The sequence below is a fragment of the Pectinophora gossypiella genome, chromosome 1 (assembly GCF_024362695.1).
Source record: "Pectinophora gossypiella chromosome 1, ilPecGoss1.1, whole genome shotgun sequence".
Taxonomy (NCBI): Eukaryota; Metazoa; Arthropoda; class Insecta; order Lepidoptera; family Gelechiidae; genus Pectinophora; species Pectinophora gossypiella.
The window spans coordinates 14,513,048-14,535,678 of record NC_065404.1 but is presented as its reverse complement, the minus strand read 5'-3'; the positions used below and the strand labels follow the sequence as shown (position 1 = coordinate 14,535,678).

The 22,631-nt window shown below is 39.7% G+C and overlaps 3 non-coding genes across 3 annotated transcripts; all 3 read right to left on the bottom strand.

Annotated features, from left to right (window-relative positions):
* Positions 1–6,720: 6,720 nt before the first annotated feature.
* Trnaq-uug (transfer RNA glutamine (anticodon UUG)) lies at positions 6,721–6,792 on the bottom strand. Its single transcript has one exon. It is a non-coding gene; the product is annotated as a tRNA-Gln (tRNA).
* A 3,810-nt stretch (positions 6,793–10,602) lies between these two features.
* Trnaq-uug (transfer RNA glutamine (anticodon UUG)) lies at positions 10,603–10,674 on the bottom strand. The gene has a single exon. It is a non-coding gene; the product is annotated as a tRNA-Gln (tRNA).
* Positions 10,675–20,247: 9,573 nt separating this feature from the next.
* Positions 20,248–20,319, bottom strand: Trnaq-uug (transfer RNA glutamine (anticodon UUG)). Its single transcript has one exon. It is a non-coding gene; the product is annotated as a tRNA-Gln (tRNA).
* Between the last annotated feature and the right edge of the window lie 2,312 nt (positions 20,320–22,631).

The window sequence follows — 22,631 nt, the reverse complement described above, 5'->3', positions numbered from 1 at the left end:
TTAACTACATACTTAAAGTATAACTCTACCAGATAGGTAGGGTAGAGGCTGGGTAGATACCGTATTCTATATCCACCCACTGCTGGGTCTATAGGCCTTTCTTACACCACACCGCGGACACTGCTTATGCGTTCATATGCTTTCATACAAACAACTTCGTTCTACACAGACACCTCACATTGACGTTATCGTACACGCGCATCTGTGTGTGACGAATGGCGCCATACGATTCTAGTCTAAAGTATGTTACAGGGTGGGGGGGTAAGGTAAACCTAGCTCAGACGCTGGTGGGGAGCGGAGAGTTGCCGTTCTATTCGTAGTATTATTCCTTATTCTATGCTTTCAGGCAATCCTTTCCGGTACAAGCAGTGGATGCCCATTGCGAGATGTTATATGGCTAATGCCTCTCTGTTGCAAAATAAAACTAACAAAAAGATTATTGTTCCTAAGTAGTAACCGTGAAAAGACCAAGCGAGTTACAATTTGCCAAACACAAATAAACTTTCATACAAGACGACCGAACAGAACGATCCATTTCACAAACAAATAGCAATATTTGATCAAACTAACCCCTAAATTGTAATAGAAATAATAATCTTGTTATTAACTGCACACAATGAGCTTCGACAAACACAAATTCTGTCAAAGACTACGCTCAGCCCGTGTTCTTAAACAGGACAACTTTAAAAAACCAAAAAGCTTAAGCAACAACGAGAAATTCATCCGAAATGTACCCATATGACGTTTAACTAAAGGCGTAATTCGGCACGAGAATCACAATGGCGATTTAAAAAAATGTCCTTCTATTTTAGCAACACTACAAACCATGTTCTTACCATTTAAAATTCACTCTATGTCTTACGACATAGGACGTAATTTCGTTTAGCTTAGAATCCCGGCGGGCTACGCTAGGGGTGTACCTCCCTAGGCCTATTTGCGTCGGTTTCACACTTACAACAATAGTGTCATGATTCGTGATCCTGGATTATCCGGTACAATCCCGGGATTAGGTCGCGTTGCGGCAAACAAATGGAGTCCCGGACTAACGACTGGGACAAGTGCGCATCACTAATGGCCGTTCGAATTTCAAATTGTTTTTGCTTCTTTTTGTATGGCTTAGTATTTGATTAGCAATTTATTAGTGGGTAGGAAAACATAACATATTTTATACTTACATAAGCATTTATCACTTATGAGGTTGGGAATTCGTTTTTATGTTACGTTTTCACAATAACATTCCCACTAACGATCGGAATTTACCTTTGAACAGTTTTAAGACAGTAATCAAACAGAAACTATTAGGCAGCCAAATTACTAAATTGTACAATAATAAATTCATTCATTTAAGGTTCATCATATCCATCTTTGGACTTCGTATCAACAGTGGCTGCAAGTTGTCTTTGATTACTTGTGGCTCTGCCCACCCCATTAGGGATTACGGGCGTGAGTTTATGTATGTATGTATGTATGTGTCTACCCTCTAGGTTTTTCTTGTAGTTTCTTTTCCGCGGCTATATCTACAGGTTGTGTGAAGCTGCAGTAGTTTTAGGCTGATAAGACGTTCGTTATGTAAAACATGAATGACGATTCAAAGTGTTACTTCTGTTACCAACTAAATAAAGATATTTTTGAAATTGAATAATAGAAAAAAAATCTTTTACACACATGGACGAAAGATGTGTACAATCTGGCGGCCTTATTGCTAAGCAGCAATTTCTTCCAGGCAACCAGTAGCAAGAAAACATTTATCACAATTTGGTTTGGAATAATCGTAAGATTACTTCCTAGGATGGATACAAATCTATCATGATCGAAGAATGGATATGTTTAGGTGATCAACCTGACGCCGACATTATACTCACGCCCGTAATCCCAAATGGTGTGAGTAGAGTCATAAGTAATCAAAGACAACTTGCAGACACTATTGATACGAAGTCTTAAGATGGAATTGATGAACCTTGTGGTGACAATCAGTCCGTCGTCCATAGCAATTGTCCATCATGTTGGAAAGGATACAACCCCTCTGTCGCCTAGGAAGACAAGCACCTGAACGCTCCCATTTGTGACATCTGGAAAATTCCACTTGATATAAACTCAAAATAATGAGCTGAATCATCATACCCCTCAGTATTCGTTACGATGTTACTTACACCCCGTACAAGTAAGTACAGGTAATACGAGTACGTATGGGCTATGGGTGTTAGTGACACCGTAACGAATACTGAGGGGGATGATTCAGACCATAAAATAAATCTGAGTTGATATCAAGTGGAATGTCCTGGAGGAAAATTCATGAAAGTTTTAGTGTTTTTAATTATTTTCAGTTCCATACTTTTTGCGACGGAAAATTCCACTTGATATCAACTCAGAATCATATTCTGAATCATCCCTCAAAGTTTTCACATGTTTTATCGCGTTAAAAAGGTCGCATTGCTATCGAAATTACTGCTTATTGTTAATCGTGCGTCAGTAGATATGTATCGTCCTTGTTTGCATCCCCAATAAAATTATATTTTATATTTAAGTATGGCAATACTTGCCTTCTTCTTCTTCTACAATCTGCATAACCAACGGGTATCGTGTGTTGAGCTTTATAATATAAAGTTAATAAAAGTGCCGTCAATAACATTCTCCAGCTGTATTATTCAATCTATTCCATCGAGAAGAGCATCGCCAATACCTAGATGCCCACAGTCCTTGGATTTCAATTCTTCTTTCGACCTTTTATCTTATTTGAACACTGTTTGTAATTAAACGAAATCCTCGACACAGTGACATTAACAAAACGCGCAGTTAATCATTCCGCGTCTCAAGGGTTGGAGTTTCATTAACAACCTTAATTGTCCCCCTCACCCCTTGCTTACCATATCACTACCTCATGTTGATGCACCAAGATTCGTGGAACTGTGTTGTTATATAACATAAACTCCCGACTATATCCCAATTTGTAGCCAGAAGTACGTCCATCGCAAGAGGAACCAATTACCTACACCTCACCGAGCTTTCTGTTAGACCAACGTGATAGGTGAGCCGTATCGCCGTCTACTATAATCGTTGAGCGAACTGTATTTTTTATTAATTTATCTTAACTTATTCATTCGTGCATTAATGGCCTCCGTGGTCCAGTGGTTGAGCATTGGGCACACGATCACGGTCCTGGGTTCGAATCCCGGTGGAGAAAAATCACAAGAGTCACTTTATGATCCCTAGTTTGATTAGGAATTTACAGGCTGATGACCCGTTTGTCCAAAAAGTAAGATGATCCGTGCTTCAGAAGGCACGTTAAGCCGTTGGTTCCAGTAACTACCTACCGATGTAAGTAAGTACCTACTTAGTCGTTCCATGAACCGTTTCAGGGTACTTTGGCTAATAGTAACCCTGACATTAGATTTGATGACGCTGGTCATTGACCTCACAACGCAGACTAGAGAAGAACAGAAAAATTAGGTATCAACACAGTATAGCAACTTCCAACCGCACCTAACCGATGTACACGACGCGAAAGCTCACCTTACACTGGTCGTGCATACATTGTTCATAGTAATTAATCAGACTAAATCGCCCCGCGACAATGGGATTAAGGCCCATTGTATTTGGTTTACCTGATCCCGTGTTAATAGATGAGTAAGGTGTAATGGTGTTGGATTTAGGTATGTGTTTTGGTGAATTTACGGCTTAAGGGTGAGTACTAGAGATGTAAGTGAAGATTATGATCCAATGACGGACTTTCCACGTAGCCACGTAGCCAAAAAATATATACAAATACAATACAAATATACTTCACAACACCTAACTTAAAATTATTTAACCTAGAACCCACTGCTTGTCAAACTTGGCCCAAAAGTGCCCATGACACTAGCAAATTGTAAAACAACGTTTTACAATTACTATATTTTATGTTTTTTTAAGAACGTCGAGGGCCCTGTGCCGAGAGTTTTCTTGCAGCTTATTTTCCTCGGCTATACAGGCTATGAAAAGTTGCAGTAGTTTTAGGCGATGGAGACGTTCGTTAGGGCGGGATAGTGTATGAAGGAAACCAATATTATTTCTTTACCTTTTGTTTATTTTAAGCGTTTTATAATTTTCTCTTTAAAAACAACCGTCCGCCATTTCCCTGTCATTCCTCAATCCTCTTATACGATCCCGACGACCCGATTACTCTAGCCATAGAGGCAGCCAATCAGCTCGCGACACCAAACACTTCAGGACCCCGATACCGACCCCGCCGGCGTGGTCGACGATTTCCCTCATTTAGCGCTTATCGACCCACTAGGGTCGATTAATTCTTTCAAATATTTTTCCTCTCAGACGACGCCCTGAGCCGAGGTTCGCGCCCAACTGGGCACCCTCAGGCCTGTTGTCTTAAACGTTGTACCGGGTGAGAGCCTTCAGCGCTCCCCATTTGTCCGGCCAAGTAGTTAATGCCATCTGCGGCAAATCTACAATAAGTCACGTCAAAAAAAGAAAAAAAGCGCAATACTCTCTTCTCTCTCGCTCACTCGTCGCTCTCTCTTTCACACACCTTAAGTTGACAATTCAAAGTGTAACTATGTTACCTACTGAATACTGAAACAAGATATTATTTGTGCGAAATATAGGTAAATGCGAAAGTAACTTTGTTTATCACACAAGACGCACCTTATCACACGTAAGTTACCAACCAGAGGGGGTATAGAGCACGCCGCTCCACTGCGGGTAGGTAGAGGTATTTTTACAGCTAATAAAAGCCCTCCGAAGCACGGAATCATCTCACTTTTTCGGTCAATCAGGTGATTCGAGCCTGCAAAGCCTTTACCAAACAAAGGACAGTCTCATAGAGTGATTTCGACAAAGTCCCCATCGGGAATCGAATCCGGATCGATCGAGAACCTGACGCTCTAACCACTTGACCGCGGAGGCTCTTATACCCAAAATAAAGACACATATTCCAAAACAAACCTAAACACAAATAACAAATCAGAACCAAACGGACCAGCACAAGCAAAACAAAACATTCCGTAATTATAAAATAAATTACCGAATACCCTCCGAAAAAAGGATTTTCAAACCTTACTTTATTTACTCTACGAAAAATAAATTCACATTGCCGATTTCCATTAGCGACCTTCCTCACTGCGCCGTGCAATTCGTGTGTTGTCGAAACAAGTGGCGATCTAATAGAGTAGATGGTAACCTAGTCTACACTTTCTACAATTTGTCAATTTGTCTATGAAAGTATAAAATAATAAGTTATGACATCGTCAAAAAAAATGGTCAAACGTTGACCTTTTCACTCGACTGCCAAGAAAGATCATTGTTATACCCATGTGGACCAATACTGGCAACATCATCCTAAAATAGCATATTCATCAGCTCGCGTCGTGGAGAAGATCCCTTACCCGTCTGTTGAAACCACTAACGATTTCCCTTATGCTGTCTCCCTCTGGCTTTACGGGAGCCCTATATCCATCTCTTTCGCACCCTAGTGTGAAATCAGTCCGCAAATTAAATCCCGCTTCAGATTATTACATAGCTCAGTGACTGTTCATAAATAACCCTCGGGGAGATCGGGGAACACAGTTTCAAAGGTTTGAATTTTGAATATTATTAATAGCCTTTTATTATTTTAAATGGTTATGTTTTTAAATATGGTACTTCTTCTTCTTACCGTGTGGGTTGTGAGGTGACGTACCAACCTCATCAACCCTGGTGTCAGGGTTACTATTGAGCCGCCAAAGGCCCCTGACATGACTCATGTAACGACTACTTACTTACATCAGTAAGTAGTAACCGGGACCAACAGCTTAACGTGCCTTCCGGAGCACGGATCATCTTACTTTCGGACAATCAGGTGATCAGCCTGTAATGTCCTAACCAAACTAGGGATCACAAAGTGATTTTTGTGATATGTCCCCACCGGGATTCGAACCCGGGGCCTCCGGATCGTGAGTCCAACGCTCAACCACTGGACCACAGAGGCCGTTAATATGGTACTTAAAGAGAGACTCGAGGCCTTTGAAATGTGGTGTTGGAGGAGGATGGAACGAATAAGTTGGACTGAAAGAGTTACTAATGAAGTAAGAGTAAGGGAAAAGAGGCAAATATTGAGAGTTATTGAGGACAGAAGAGGCAAGATGAATGGACCACTTAATAAGACACGACGAATTTATTAAAAACATCATAGAAGGGAAGCTACAAGGAAAGAGAGGAAGGGGAAGACCAAGAAGAGCTTACATGGAACAGATTAAAGAGAATGCGAACGTCGTGTCTTATAAGGACGTGAAGGAATTGGTCTTTGATAGACAAGAATGGAGAATGCTACACCGACTAGAGCGTGGCTCTTAAATTAGTGATGATGACTTACATAACATACTTAAGCGCACGACATCTCAATTGGGGTAGTCAGATGTATCCATCAAAAGATGTAAGTACTAACTAAGTACCTACCTAACTAATCTCACCGCGCGTTCTGTTACCGGTCTTTCTGTTGGTCTAACGACCAACGTGATCGGTGGTGAACCGCATCAGCATAATATTTTTGCTAATTTTACAGATAAAAAGAAAAAAGAGACGGGTAGAGTCCAAAAGCCATAGAAAAGCCTTAGAGTTCTTGTCACTGATGTCTTTTTTTGATGTGACTTATTGTAGATTTACCTGTGCTTTGACACTCGTAAGTTGAGAAATGTTTACGAAGTTTCAAACCTTTAATTATTAAAGAAATAATTTAAAAGATAAAAAGTCAGGTTCCACCGAGATTTGAACTCGGATCGCTGGATTCAAAGTCCAGAGTGCTAACCATTACACCATGGAACCGATGAGGACTGTTCTGAAGTTTCACGTCGAATTAAATTCATCGATAGCAGTTGTTTAAACATGAGACAATCATAATATTTAGGCAACGATAAACAAAAGCGATAATGACGTAAAGATGATTTATTTAAAAAAGTAATTTAAAGTAATTTAAAAAAACTTATTTTTCTTATGTAATTATTTTTCTTATGTATTATCCATGTATTCATAGTTATTCTAAAGTAGAAATAAAATAGCAATCAATATGAATCAACCGAACTGGCTGAATATAAATCTTTATTTTTTATCCAGGCAACACTGCCCAAATTCAAATTCCGAAGCGACCAGCGTCCGAATCGTGCAATTCAAATTTGGATGCCCCCTGGATTTGGGGCGTGCATTCCCGGCGCGACGACTGTTCGCAGTTATATTATGTCCCTGATTTATTGCATTGAATTCCCGTCGGTAATTAGTGCGTGCCTCCCCGCGCCCCCGGCCCAGTGTTGCGAGAGAGAAATAATTGGGCGTGGATTAATTTTAATTGGGGAGTTTTGGAGTTGTAAGTAGATGGCTGGTTATTAATAAGTCGGTGATTGACGAGGTCACGTTATAGTACCATTTTTGAAGGTCTTTGTAAAAGAGAAATAGAAGTGCTTCTAAAGACAGAAAAAAGACTTAAATGACTTACTTGATATCCATTAATTGTTGTTATTTAACGCTCGTCCAAATTAAACCAAAACTTAGAAATTATGTAAGTGTGTGACAACAAAATAGGCTTCCATAGACCACAATGAAGTTGGTACTAAAAAAGCTACAAGGGCCAGAATAGAACTAAAATAGATTGAAACAGTCTGGCTAAATATATAAACAGAGTTTTAGAAATTATAAAAAGGGGCAGCCTTCGAATTCAGATAGAAGATAGGTATTTAGACCGCGAAATTAAATTGCCGTAAAATTCTTTAACCTATAAATTAAATACCAACACAGCATCACCTAAATAATATCCCATTTAAAATAATCATAAAATATAAATTGCAATATTTAACTAAAGTTGATAAAACCGGCCCGCGCCGCGGATTACCGGAGATTGAGTTTAATCGGACTCCCGGGACGCCATTTATTACGGGAGTCCGTTAATTGAACCCCTAGCTAGCCGCCATATTTCAAATTATAGAACTCCCGATAAAATTCCTGTTAAGCGATCATTGTGGAATAAGTTCTATGAAACTCGTTATAAATGTAGAATAGTTTATTAATAGCGAATTGATATAGGCTATTCATAAAGGTATTTATCTTATGTAAAATGCTTTCTTTACGTCCTTTCCCATCTAAAACAATTTTTATTTTATCTGTTTGTTTGTTTACACTTTTAACAGTATTTATTCAAACTTACCACTAAATAGATGCGTAGAATATTGAATTTTATTGCTCATATACCGCCCACTTTTGCACAGCGTTCCCTCGATCAACCGGAGGAGGTATGGAACATAACCATGCTGCACCTCGATTTCTTTCAATTAATTTCAATCCAGGTAAAAATTGAGACCACAATTATTAACCTGGATCGAAACTAGCGTGACTATCGCGAGGTTTTGTTAACAAAAATCACATCCGAATGTGACTTTTAAAAAAGTTGCTTACGTGGTTTTGACTATAACGCGAAAGACAAGGATACAATTTACTTACAACCACTCATGATATTGGCGGCTTTCGTGTGAGACTGATGATCGACCTCATCAACCCTGCCAGAGTTACTACTGAGCCGCCAAAAGCCCCTGACATACATAACACAAGCTCGCAACTGTATCCCAACGGGGTAGTTAGAGGAACATCCATCGCAAGATGAACTAAGTACCCAAACCTCACCGCGCTTTGGTGCAAATCCGGGACCGGGGCTTGAACCGGCGCTCTCCGTTTGAGAAGCCGATGTACCACAGGACCAGTAACCTCTACACATGATAAGTGCCTGCATGATATTTCACTCTAGCAAATTTCAATAATGCTGAAAACAATAGTTCCTAAAAAAACCAAGTAAACGTAGGTAGTAAGAGTATGAGCAATTGCACACTCCAGGGAAATTTGTATGAGCACATTTCCATCACTTACAAGATGGAAGGATCCAATCCATCGACGGAAATCTTAATCCAATACAGTGCGACAGCGCATGATTTATACAGGGGAGCGATGTGATCATCGCACGCGGTAAAATGCTGCTTGTGGAAAATTGGGTTTGGATAAAAGGGGTAAAATTGAGATTAATTTTAAGTTGACGACATTTAAACATAGTAAACGGCCCCGTAAACATAAACATAAATAGCCTATATACGTCCCACTGCTGGGCACAGGCCTCCTCTCAATCGGCCCCGTAACATCATGAAAAACATTAATAAGGTACCTAATTGTTTTTTTTTTTGCTTATGTAACATTTAAAAATCACGTACATACACATACATAAACTCACGCCCGTAATCCCTAATGGGGTGGGCAGAGCCACAAGTAATCAAAGACAACTTGCAGCCACTGTTGATACGAAGTCCAAAGATGGATATGATGAACCTTATGGTGATAAGGGATCAGCCTATCGCCCATAACATTAGTCCATCATGTTAGAGGACACAATCCCTCTGTCGGTTTTTACGACATGCCCGGGAAGAGAAGCAGCTGAACGTGTTCTATGTTTTTTATATGCTCCCAGAACAGCATAGAAGCACGATCACGATCACGATCACGATCACGTACATCGACATGTTAAAAACATTTTACTAAAAAAAATCGAGATGCCTTTAGAGCGGCGGTAGAGAATAGAAACAAAAGTCCTGGCGGACCTCGCACTAGGATAACCCTGAACCGCGGAAAAAGGATTATTTATTTTAAATAATCGGGGAAAAGCGTAAGACACATTAGGGCACTATTTTGCAATTAGGGTCCTACTCCCACTAGAACACCATAGTGGCGTAACCACAATTACGACACCAACTGCTACCTCGCTTGGGAGGGTTAGTTTGTTGATAGTGCAACAGTGGTTGTGGTGTCCTAGTGAGATAGAACCTTTTTTGACGTGACTTATTGTAGATTTAGCGCAGGTGGCATTAACTACTTGGCCGGACATAGTTAATAGGGAGATCTGAGGGCTCTCACCTGTTACAAAATTTAAAACAACAGGCCCGATGTTACCCAGTTGGGCGAGGACCTCGGCTCAGGGCGTCGTCTGAGGGGATCATATTTGAAAGAATTAATCGACCCAAGTGAGTCGATAGCGGTAAGCGCGAATGAGGGAAATCGTCGACCACGTTGGCGGGATCGGTATCGGGGAAATAGTACCCTTAGCCTATCTATATCTACCTACTGACTGTCAATATCAAAATTTATAATTAACGACTAAATAATTTCCTTTTTTCCTAAATATTTCACCATGAAGCGTCATTTTAGCGGCGCTCTATCCGCAATATACTCAACATCACACACCTGAGCGCAATCACATTATCTAGCCTCTCGCTCATGTTGGATTTTTTTAAAACGATTTGGGTTTGGTTCAAAAATTATACTTACCGCATAATTTAGTACTTAGCTTGAAATTTGATTAGCTTTGTACGTTGAAAGATTCTGTTCGAAATTAAAAAAATACTTTCACATGTTTCATGCGTGAATTTATTATACATACTTATATTAATAATAATATTAATAATATAACATTATTAATTTAATTTCAATTCAAATCAAATTATTTATTTCAAATAACAAAAAACAAAAATAAAATTAAAAGAAAACAACCATTCCTTTCTTTGCTTCATTAATTTGTGTCTATTTTCAGGTTCCGGGAAAGCGGCAAAAGTCAGGTTCCACCGAGATTTGAACTCGGATCGCTGGATTCAAAGTCCAGAGTGCTAACCATTACACCATGGAACCGACGATCATAACAGTAATTTTAAAGTAAGTGTTAAAATTATTTGGGATAAGCACTTGAATAAACAATTAACGGAAGATGAAATATTAATAGATAAGTAGGTACTAATGTTGCCGAGTAAGTATATCGACTAACCGATTATTTACTCCTAAATAATCGATACCATCGATATTAAATCTTCTTACGTCGGGCGTGCCGTATCACAGAATAGAAATTGGTCGTATTTTTGGTCAATCTATTTTACCATGGTGGTACCTACGTTATGACGTAAAGACCAGCAAATAATATGACAAACAATCGCACCACCACGATATGAGGAAATAGAAGAGTATGCTTCATCTCCCTACCGCTATCCCGTTCTCACATGGTCTGCTTACCTAACCTGATGATTTAACAGGTCCGGTTTTTTACAGAAGCGACTACTTGTCTGACTTTCCAGTCCGCGAAGGGAAAACCAGCCCAATACAGGTTAGGTCACATTCCTCCAAAAATGCATTTCTTGGGAATGTGGGTTGTTGTCACAATGTTTTTCTTCACCGCTGAGCACGTGATAATAATTTATGATCCAAACATTAATTGGAAAACAAATTCGACAATCATTGGTTTAAGCCTGTGCTGGATTCGTACCTGCGACTTCAAAGTGAGAGGCATGCGTTCTACCAACTGGGCTACCAGGCTCCATGTCCGGACTGGCATAAGCTCACAAAAAAGTGGTACACTGCTACTTACATTTTTTTTTTAATTATAACTTATAGATCCCTACCTAAAAAGGGAAAATCATTTGAAACTAACCTTCCTCCACCTTGTTTTTCACTAACAGCACCCAGAAGACCAGAACAACATCATCGAATGCAGTTGGACTGTTACAAATCGAGCGTGCACATGGGAATAGGAACACGGGTAAAGTTGTGATCTTAGAACTTGTGACGGACTCAGGAAGCCTGTGGACCGAATACAAGAGAGAAAAAGAAAGAATATTGTTTTATTTTAGACAATACAAATACAATAAAGAGAGAAAGAAAGAAACATTTATTACTTCCGGTCACTACAGACACAGACAGACAAGTACATTACATTCAAAACAGGACAGAAACCACACGGAAATCAATAAGTACACAGAAAAAAAAATCCAAAACAAAAAGAAAAACAAACCAAAATCATAAAAACAATAAGAATAAAAGTAAGCATCCTAAATGCAACGCACTGACAGCCCGATCATCTGCGGTGGCGTCCGGGATAAAAGACCTCGCTCAGCATAAGTCGCGGCGTGAGCCACGACGCTGGTATTCTGCGGGCGTCAATAACACTTTATTGTACAAAAGGAACATAGTATCAACCTGCAAGAATAAAATAAAAGGTATACAAAAGACAAAAGGCATAATCATCTACATGTGAAGGTCGATATCAGTTTTGAAAGAGGCACTAAAAAAAAGAAAAGTAAGTAGCTTTTTGACCTACAATTTTTTGTTTATATGTACTTTACTCATTTCAATTCAATGACAGATTTTGTTTTGGTTTTCGCTACGTCGCGTCGTTGCTTAGCTCTACCATCAAAATGTTCGCAGAAAGGGTACCTACCTATAAGGCCGCCTGTTGTGCTTTTCTGTATATTATGTTGTCCTTATCTCTGTATTTTGTGTCCATTGTGCTCAATAAAGTATTTTATCTATCTATCTTCTACCACACCGGCAACGGCCTCCGGCCTCCGTGGTCCAGTGGTTTGAGCGTTCGGCTCACGATCCGGACGTCCCGGGTTCAAATCCCGGTGGGGACATATCACGAAAATCACTTTGTGATCCCTAGTTTGGTTAGGACATTACAGGCTAATCACCAGATTGTCCGAAAGTAAGATGATCCGTGATTCGGAAGGCACGTTAAGCCGTTGGTCACGGTTACTACTTACTGATGCAAGTTAGTAGTCGTTACATGAGCCATGTCAGGCCTTTGGCGGCTCAATAGTAACCCTGCCACCAGGTTGGTTGGTGATCCACCTAACAACCCACACGATAGAAGAAGACTACCTCACCTGATTTCCCACCAATTTGTTTCTGGTAACCGGATCCTGCATGATTCCCCGTTGGTGGCTCAACCATGCTGGAACTACTAGGATGGTAGGGCCCTGTCTCACTTCCTAGTGAGACCATCCAAAGTCATTTTTCGATTCTGCATAATACTACCACCAGCAAAAGCAAAATAACTCATACAGAAATACCACATCGACAGCAGTAGTAACAGGCTCTTTAAAATATGTTGTCTAATATTATTGGAACCGAGGGCCACAACACCGAAGCCGGCCCTGGTTTCGAAGCTCGCCATTGTCTCCCCACGTAATCTGTCTCGGCACACCACGTTAATATTTTATTAAAAGGGCGCAAGTTTTTCACAGAACCATCAGTCTTGGGCCGCAATATCGTGTCGCTGGCGACGGGACGACAAATCGTTCTGCCTTTTACCGCGGCTTTCCTGAAGGTATTGCTGGATGTTAGAAGGTAAGTACGTCTGATTTGTTTATCGGGGTTCATGTTGAATTAATGACGAATTGTAAGGAAGATCTTCGTTTAGCATTCTGCGGCAAGGGTTTGGGGAAGATAGAATCATAATTTAAAATTTCTCAATGATGATGCGAAAGGTTTAATACGTTCTACTCTGAACCGGCATGCGTGTATGAAGCGATTGATGAATGTGGAGGAAGCAAAAAAAGTGTGTCAGGATCGAAGCAAATGGAATTCTATAGTCTCTGCTTACCCCGGTGGGAAATAGGCGTGAGTTTATGTATGTGTATGGATGTATGATACGAAAGAAGGAATTAACATTTTTTATTTTTATTTACATGTCAAAAGACAATGCTGGTATTATCTTCTTTACACTTTTTTTTGTAAGAAAATGAAAGTTTTCTGATTTTTATTTCCCTAACCTAAGTAAATAAAGCTCAAACTCTCCTCAAATTACATAGAAAACAAACAATAAATAAATGTCCAATGGAAAAAGAAAACGGCAAGAAAAAACTGAGATGAACCGTAGTCATGTCCAAACTCCATTTGTTGTCTCTTGTAGATTACGTTTGAAATGAAAAGTGGGTAGTTTCCACTTTTTTCGTTCTACCCTCAGTCGTAAATACGTGTCAGCTGACAGCCATTGCAAATGGCGCCGTGTCAACCCCTTGGCTGATTTGCATTGAAAAATTTGCTATGGACTTCTATGCGCCATTTTTAAAGTAGATACTTAAATAATTAAGCGTGTGATTAATGATGTTGATGAAACTTTTTTAAAGTGTGAGTCGATGTTTTATAGTGTTAATTTCTGTTTTACCGACTGAAAGATCCATTCCAACATAATAATGGTCCATTATAGATACATAGGTAATCCAAGAATTTTCTTGCAGCTATTTTTTCGTCGTGTATACAGGTTGTGAGATACTGCAGTAGTTTTAGGCGGATTAGACGTTCGACAAATTTATAATTAAGTACGTAAAAATTTACGATTCAAAGTGTAACTTAATAATTGTGTTACCTAATGGATAAAGATATTTTCGAATTTGAAGGGCTGTGACTATAAAATATATCCATCTAAGGACTTCACATCAACAGTGCCGGTAAGTTGTAAGGAATAATACTTCAACTCTCCGCTCCCCACTAGCGACCAAACTAAGTTTACCTCACCCCCTCGGTCTTACTTTAGTCTTCAATCGTATAGGTGTCAGACGTCACACATACAGAATGCGCGTATACAGTAACGTCAATGTGTAGTGTCTGTGTAAAACGAAGTGTTTTGTCGTATCTGAGCTCTAAAGCTGTTAGCAGACAGAGATACGTAGAGTTACTTTTAGAACTGTCAAATTAATTACAATTAAGTTGGTGTCTGCAGGAATTAGCACCATTTTATAATACCTACAGACGCCTGCAGACACCAAATTAATTTTAATTACTTAGTGACGTAGGTATTTTTGTTTAGTATCGTTGTATAGTCATGAGCAATATCATGTACCCACTTTAGAACCCTGTCGCGCTATCATATTTGACATTTAATGAGACTTACAGTTTAGTATGTCAAAAAAGTTAATGTGATATGGTATCAAAGTGTATACATATTAGTACTCGTGACCGTACCAATAGTAAACTGCACTTGTGTCAATAAAGACGTCACATATTTTTCCATTAATACACCTATTAATTTATTACTTTTCTTAGTAATTACAGTAAACATTGATTTCGATGTTATTCAGAATTTTATCGTGCAATAATAATTACAATTACAAAATGTCTAAACAGTTTGATGGAAAATGTCATAAAAACTCCAGCATTTATGTCATCTTCAGCTTGGAAAAACCGGGCCTATCAAATCTTCAAATTAGGTAGGCGGAAATTAAATAACACTAGGGAGATAATGACTCGTGTCAGTCTTATAAAAAAAAAATCTTCTATCGTGTGGGTTGTGAGGTGAATTACCGACCTCATCAACCCTGGTGTCAGGGTTATTATTGAGCCGGCAAGGGCCCCTGACACTTACATCAGTATGTAGGTAACCGAAACCAACAGTTTAACGTGCCTTCCAAAGCACGGATCATCTTACTTTTGGACACTCAGGTGATCAGCTTGTAATGTTCTAACCAAACTAGGGATCACAAAATAATAAGTGATAGGAGAAGAGATTTTTTTTTTAACATTGATTACTAAAAATACCAAGGAAATAGACAACATCCGAACTTACAATATCAACCACAATCTTATATCTTACTCAGTATTTCAGAATATTCGAAAAAAAGTTTTATTGTATCCTGTCCTGCATAATCCAGTAGGTTAGGTACCCAAGGTAACACAAGTTGCACTTAGAAAAGAGTTAGTCTAAAATATTCACAACATCAATCAATATGTGATCGGATGCGGAATATGAGCGGGGAGGTGTGCGCTTGTATATTTCATATTGCCACCTAGCTTTTGCTGTTAGTCTAAGAGCTTTGCACAAAAAACATAAGAAGCATTAAGTTTATTTTAATACTAGCTTCTGCCCGCGACTTCGTCCGCGTGGCAGGTTATAAAAGAGAGATCTTTGTGTGTGTGGGAGTGCATATCAAATTGCAAGCATCTAACTTATGCAGTTTAGATTTTTTCATACAATTTTTTTTTCCCGCTAACTCCCGTTTCCGTGGGAATTTTGCAATATCCTGTTGCAACTAAGCTTTAAGTTAACTAAGGTACCTGCATGCCAAATTTCAAGAGTCTACCTTAAGTGGTTTAGATTTTTCATACAAAAGGATTTTCCCGCTAATTCCCGTTCCCGTGGGAATTCCGGGAATTCCTTTCTTAGTGCACCTCTACGGTACCTAAGCTACGTCCCTTCCAAATTTCAAGTGTAGCCGATTAGGCTGTGCGTTGATATGTCAGTCAGTCTGTTTCTCCTTTTATATATTTAGATTTGAAATGCTTATAAGGCACGTGGGTAGTTTTTTGAACAACGGAAGTTAAAAATACCTCAGAAACTTTTGTCTTTTGCCAAAATCCAGTTACAACATATGTATGTCGCCAACTTAAGTGACTTCTAACTGGATATTTGCACTAGACGGTAGGTCCGTAAGTCAATAATCGTTGTCAGCAGGCTGGGCAGGGTGGTTTTTACCTGCACCTAAAGGTTGCCTGGAAGAAATTTCTGGACACGGAATAAGACTGCCTGTTGTGCATATAATAAAAGGTTTATTTCTCCACTTAAAAACATAAAACAAAAATGTCTTAGTACCTACGCTAACATGGTGATACGATACAAGTGTATTTTAAGGAAGCTGGTGCTTGTAAGCTGGTGTTTGTAGGATTTCCCTTGTACTACAGGTAACCAGAAAATATACCCTGTGTTCTTATATTTATCTTATCACGAATAGTGTTCTTATACAATTTGGTCCCTCTTATTAGTTTAATAGTTACAAGTATTTATTGCCGTGAGAAACTATACCTCTATCATAGGCTGTACAGGTTGTGAGAAGTTGCAGTAAGTAGTTTTTGCGGATGCGACGTTCTTTATGTAAAAATTGACGATTCAAGTGTAACTATGTTACCTACTGACTCTCCGCTCCCCACCAGCAGCTGAGCTAGGTTTACCTCACCCCTCTCGGTCTTACTTTAAACACTTTAGTCTTTAGGGCGTCAGACGTCACACACAGATGCGCGTGTACGATAACGTCAATGTGTAGTGTCTGTATAAAACGAGGTGTTTTGAAATGTCCATTTAAGCCGTGTTTTTTTTCAAAATAGGAACACAGTACTTAAAGCCAGTTCACTGCAGGTATAAAGAAAAATAAACTTTCTAACGCAGGCTTTTGTCCACCAAGCTCTAGTTGTAAATGTCTCCCTGTTCAGATATTGGCAAAAAACAATATTTTACAACGGTCGCTAAGCGCCGCCGCAAATGTATGCCCGTGAACGCGAGTTCGGGACTTATACTTAGACGACATACTGGGTGACGACTGGGGATACGTCTTGAGATATTTTGTATAAAAACCACGTTCATTCCTTCCTCAATCCCGGGCGAGAGCACTCAGCGCTCCCAATTGGTCCAGCCAAGTAGTAAAAGCCAAAATGCGTCAAAAAATACCTTCCTCTGGAATGGGTTCTCTGACGACTGGGGATGTGCCTTGAAATATTTTGAGTAAAAACCACGTTCATTTCTTCCTCAATTCCAGGCAAAAGCGCTCAGCGCTGCTCATTTGTTCGACCAAGTAGTTAAAGCCGTATGTGACAAAAAACCTTCCTCTAAGTATCTGTAGAATGGGGAATGGGCTCTCTCTGAAGTAAAAAAAATAAGTAAAGTAAATATGATTTTTTTGTACCAGTCAACTTAACAACTATGGGTACAATATTTATAATATAAGGTTCTTCAAAATGCTATTAAGTAGAGCAACGTATGGTCATGTCTACCGTCAATGGTGATCAGCCATCTTCCATGGTGATTCCTAAAAATTAAGATTTGCTCTTGAAACGGTGTTGAATATTTGGCCACACAATTGGAAGCCGGAGTTGGTTGCCATACGTAATTCGGTGTAATTGCCCTCTCTTTGTTTAGAGATAAGCTTACCTGTACTGTCTGTTTTATTGTATATTCCGTGTCTGTTTTACTGTGTACAAATAAATAAATAAGTTTAGTCCATCAAAACGGCATGACGCTATGGAGATGATGTTGATGGAAGTGATATTTTAATCTACTTCCATGTCGCGCCCAACGGCATGTTATGACTGTTAAAACAATCATCATTTGCCGCTTGGTCATCTCCGTTCTACTCATTCCACTTTAAAATATCTCTACACATAACTTTGTCAATCCTCTCATGTATACCACACCTTCCGGGCATCACATTAAATATTGACAAAATAAAAATGTAGAATGCCAGTGGACGTGCGCGTTATAGCGACGTCGGGAAGAGCGGCCATTTTGTATTTCTCGAATTCCCGTCAATAAATATCTTATCAAGTTACAATACGGGTTAAACGCGGTATCTTGGGACTGTTCACTACTTGTGCAAAATTTATGGTTACTCTTGACGCATCTACGGTGGACGTGTTAGGAAGGTGGTACATTAAATTGAGCAAAATGGATAAACGGCCTCCGCGGTCCAGTGGTTGAGCGTTGGGCTCACGATCCGGAGGCCCCGGGTTCGAATCCCGGTGAGGACATATGACAAAAATCACTTAGTGATCCCTAGTTTGGTTAGGAAATTACAGGCTGATCACCTGATTGTCCGAAAGTAAGATGATCCGTGGTTCGGAAGGCACGTTAAGCCGTTGGTCCCGGTCACTATTTACTGATGTAAGTGAGTAATCGCTACATGAGCCATGTCAAAGGGCCTTTGGCGGCTCAATAATAACTCTGACACTAGGGTTGATGAGGCTAGTATTCCAACTCACAACCCACACGATAAGAAGAAGAAGAGAAGAATAAAATGGATAGTCCGAATTGGGTATTTATTTAAATTTATTTGTTGTTTCTGTTTTAAGTTCTTAGGTTAATCGTGGTACGTTAGTAGTCAACCTTATCTGTATTGTGATTCTCTAAGGGTGGTATTAATAAACTAAACTCAGCTTCGAGACTGCCCTCAAGATCATTGTTATATATAGGAGGGGAAAACAGAAAAAACACTTGTCGATCGCTATAAAATGGCTTTTGCGTGTGAGCAACCGAAGAGCGTGGTTCGCGGCGTAGAGGTTAGCCAGAGAGAGATTTTAAAAAATCGAAAAGAAGTGACGCGCAGGCGCGGCGAGCGCCATCTAGCGCCGAGTCGGTTGCCCGCACCAAATACTTGCCGCTTTATTTTAAAATAATTACATGGCAATTCGTGTCGCTAACAATCATGTCAATGTGACAGTTCTCATATAAAACAGGGACTTGAGCACGATCTTGGGGGCAGTCTCAGCTGAGATTCGTTTATTAATACCACCCTAAGACAAAACAATGAGAGACTTTCCAGGCTACGTTCCTCGAAAATAATATAGATGGCGCTGTTGAGACCTCACGTGATCACCTATTCTTATTACTCGGGGTATATAATTATTCGAAAACACGAAAAACGAAATCTCGAAAAACAAACGAATTAAGTACTTACTTATCAAAGAGTACAACATTTGACCACGTTCATATACCTATGACGTCATACGTATGTACATACATACATACATAAACTCACGCCTATTTCCCACCGGGGTAAGCAGAGACTATAGAATTACATTTTCCAAAATAAAAAACCATTCTTACGTATGTAGTTCTAAACAAATTCCATAGAAATGTATCGTTTTGATATTTCGTAAACAGCCAATCAGCTCGCGACACCAAACACTTCAGGACCCCGATACCGACCCCACCGGCGTGGTCGACGATTTCCCTCAATCAGTGCTTATCGCTATTTTTCTTTTCTGACGACGCCCTGAGCCGAGGTTCGCGCCCAACTGGGCACCCTCAGGCCTGTTGTCTTAAACGTTGTACCGGGTGAGAGCCTTCAGCGCTCCCCATTTGTCCGGCCAAGTAGTTAATGCCATCTGCGACAAATCTACAATAAGTCACGATAAAACCAAATATGTTTCCTAAAAAGTAGCTCATTTGACTAGGTTATCCTAAGAGAATCCCCACACTAGCGCCACTCGAGTGTCGTCATTCTTTCTACTTTGATGTCATTTGTTGTTTGCCATTACCTAGTAAATACTTGAAATGCAAGATACATTGAAATAATTGCTAAAATACATTTAATCACCACAATTAAAAACAAAACAAACACATCTTATAAATAAAACACTTCCTCCAATGCGTCACATCGAGGCAAGTGCCCAACAGGCTGGCAGCATAAAAAAAATAGCCTCCATTGACAAATTGTAAAAGTATCTTTATAACCGGTATAGACCACCCAAAAAAATTGTCAGATGTCGGTCAAGTCAAACCGCCTTTTTAGAATGATTGAAGAAGGTAGCAACTTTTTTAATACCTACATGTCATGTACAAAAACATAAATCTTTTCCATTAAAAACAAGGCAAAAAATTTATTTTCCATTTTCATTTATATTGCTTTACAGTTTGCTTTTTTTTATTTTTTCAAAATACCAAAAGTCAGGTTCCACCGAGATTTGAACTCGGATCGCTGGATTCAAAGTCCAGAGTGCTAACCATTACACCATGGAACCGTTTGATAAAGTGACGAAGTATAGTAAGTAGTAGTAGTAGTATGAGGTGAGGTGGATTATCAACCTCATCAACCGTGGTGTCAGAGTTATTATTGAGCCACCAAAGGCCCCTGACATGGCTCATGTAACTATTACTTACTTACATCAGTAAGTAGTAACTGGGACCAACGGCTTAACGTGCCTTCCGAAGCACGGATCATCTTAATTTTGATTACAGGTGATTAGCTTGTAATGTCCTAACCAAACTAGGGATCACAAAGTGATTTTTATGATTTTTCTCCACCGGGATTCGAACCCGGGACCTCCAGATCGTGAGCACAACGCTGGATCACGGAGGCCGTGTGGTCCCTAGAAGCTGTAAAAAATCAAGCTTCTAAACCAACGCAATCCATAAATACCGCCTCATTTTTACTTCTGTCCTAGTATATCTTGCGTAGACAGTCGAACTTTGGCCTTTACTATTTTTCACCTTCATACCACAAAGATTGTTATTTGACGTACTTTCTGATTATCAATTGAACTCGTGAAAGGTCATATGTTTATTACACTTCGACGTCGGAAGTAGGATGTTCAGTTCACACACATATTATGCATATGAGTAGACCAGCCGAGTCTGCATGACAACCACGCTGCGCGCGGCGCGGGTTAAGTATATCGAGCGCTTGGACCGATGCGAATGTTATCCACGTAGATTGACGTCAATCGGCTATTGGTCGAAGGCCTCGATATAATTCGCACCGCGCGCGGGGCGGTTGTCATACAGACCCGGCAGGGGGGTTAAAAAGCCCACGGCGAAACAATTCATCTAAAAAAGCAATATTGCAATTTGACATTTGTTTGCATTGCGCACTTACCTACTTTTGTATGTATAATGTATAATATTGCATTTTTAGACGCATTGCTTCGATGTGGCCATTTTAGCCCCACAAGTATTATTTCCCCCCCCCCCCCCCCCGGTTACCCCCTCCGGTTGATTGAGGGGACGCCTGTGCCCAGCAGTGGAAACGTATATAGGCTGTTTATGTGAGTATTATTTTCAATGTTGTGAGACATACAAGGGACTGCAGCGAAGGTACAAACGATTATGACAATAGACAGCTTTTTTTTGACACAAATTTCAATAAACATTCCCGAAATTTCAGAAGTAGCCCTAATGAGAAGTAGCCCTAGTGAGAAGAAGCCCAAGTGAGAAGTAGCCAAAATGAGAAGTAGCCAAAATAAGAAGTTGCCATAATGAGAAGTAGTCCATTTGCGAGTCGGTTGCCATAATGAGAATTAGCCCTAATATGCCTAAATCGAATTGTATTAACCACTTGGCCGGACAAATGGGGACCGCTGAGGGCTCTCACCCGGAACAATCGACAATGACAGTGGTAAAAATGTTCAGGATTGCAATAAGGTGACATGCCAATCACCATTTTTTATCACTAATTAAAGCACATAATAACGGGTTCTTACCGCGTTTAAATGGGGATATGAGACTCCCGATATTACCCCCACCACCCATACCCATACCCATATCCCCATTTAAACGCGGTAAGAACCCGTTATTATGTGCTTTAATTATGATAATAACCGCGTAAACTTAAAACAATGTATTTTTTATCACTGTCACTCTCGATCGTCATAATCATTTGCCACTTGGCTAAGGCCCAAGGTCAGGAGACTATCTGTTGGTCAACACTTGCTGTTTATTGTTTGTTCATTTACGGTAAATGCTATATATATACCACATTATAATTTTTATCCTCTTCGATCGTGTGGGTGTGAGGTGAATTACCAACCTCATCAACCCTGGTGTCAGAGTTATTATTGAGCCACCAAATGCACCTGACATGGCTCATGGAACAACCACACACTTACATCAGTAAGTAGTAACCGGGACCAACGGCTTAACGTGCCTTCTGAAGCATCTGTAATGTCCTAACCAAAGTAGGGATCATAAAGTAATTTTTATGGTACGTCCTCCTAATCGTGAGTTCAACGCTCAACCACTGGACCACAGAGGCCGTTATAATTTTAATAATGCTGTCTATAAAAACTTATGTATTGCTGTACGTGTACCTAAATAAGTAAATAAAGAATAAATAACACTTCTAATCATAATTAAAAACAATATTAATATTACATACATACTTCAGTCACGCCGCGTTCAATTCGTGGTGGGCAGAGCCACAAGGTGTCTATAAGACACTTTGCAGCTAACAGACAGATTTTAATGTGTAAGTAATAACAATAAGATAGACAATTGTAATCTTCTCTAGATGTAGAAACTTTTACAATTAAAATTATTTTGAAAATAAAATAGCTGC